This window comes from Aplysia californica, unplaced genomic scaffold (assembly GCF_000002075.1).
Source record: "Aplysia californica isolate F4 #8 unplaced genomic scaffold, AplCal3.0 scaffold00848, whole genome shotgun sequence".
Taxonomy (NCBI): Eukaryota; Metazoa; Mollusca; class Gastropoda; order Aplysiida; family Aplysiidae; genus Aplysia; species Aplysia californica.
In genome coordinates, this window is record NW_004798118.1 from 95,137 (window position 1) to 96,621 (window position 1,485).

Consider the following 1,485-nt stretch of genomic DNA (forward strand, 5'->3'; position numbering starts at 1 on the left):
TACACACATACACACACACACACACACACACACACATACACATACACACATACACATACACACCCACACACATGTACACATACACACGCATACACACGCGTACACAAACGAAGAAATGACAGAAAGTCAAGTCGACTGAAACATAGAGACTTGAACAAACAATAAAAACGACAGAAAAAGGATGCCAGGTATATAAATAATATAACAGATCACACCAGAGCCAGATAATAGCCTAAAAATTCCCCAAACATTAAGACAGACGAACAGACAGCCAGACAGACAAACAAAAAAGTAAGCGACTTTACAGACAAAGGGAGAGAGAAGACACACACAGTTCCCCAGGGCACTGTGCGCCTGGACTTTACTCACTAAGTTCATCAGTGAAAGAAAAAGATAGCCTGATCGATTTTTAGTAGAGGTATTGACTTCTCACACTTTTCCTATCGATCTGTCAACAGGCTGCGGAGGGAATCAGAGAGTACAGTGGACATAGGTTACAGTCTTCCACACTCTCTCCGTGACTCGGGATGTTTTCTCGCTAACAGACGGATCGGTTTCTATCTAGAGGCAAAAACAAAACTAACAACGCCCCCCCCTAACTGAAATTCTATCTATCTATCTATCTATCTATCTATCTATCTATCTATCTATCTATCTATGTCTGCTCGCCCGTCAATCAATCCATCTAAATATTTGTGTACACGTCTGTTTTAGTTTTGTCTTTTTTCTGTTAGCTTGTCTGTCTGTCTGTCTGTCTATCCGTCTGTCTGTCTGCCTGTCTATCTGTCTGTCTGCCTGTCTGTCTGTCTGTCTATCTGCCTCTCTGTCTGTCTGCCTGTTTTCCTCTCCACATACACAGCTTTTACTGGCACTTATATAATATTACTGATCAAAGGATAGTCAGCTAAACAGTTCCCGACTGTATAGACACCGACCTTACATCTTAAAGGTCTTGTGTTCGATTTCCAATTGTCCAATTGTCTTGCAGAAGATGCTGCGTCGGTATGAACGATGCTTTTCCCCTTTTTTATCTTCTTTCTGGCTGGGTTTAGGTTGTTTCCACTAGTGGACGAGGAATGATACGTTGACGACAGTGGAGTGCCATTTGAAGCCTGTACAAGGCCGTATAGCTCCCCGTCTGATAAGATAAGACAAGATAAGATAAGATAAGACAAGATAAGATAAGATAAGATAAGACAAGATAAGATAAGATAAGATAAGATAAGATAAGATAAGATAAGATAAGATAAACTTTATTGATCCACGAAGGAGATTTTAGGTGGCTATTCCAAAACATCTAAATACAAAAAATCACTTCACTCATTGCATTCATGTTCAATGACACGTGCAATGCTTAACGATGCACAACTCAGTCACACAAGCGTAACCAAACAGTTTGCCCATGAGCCCCCCTCCCCTCTTTTGCCCCTTTCCTTCTCTCTTCCTTTCTCTTCTCTTCTCCCCCTCCCCTTTTCTCTCTCTCTC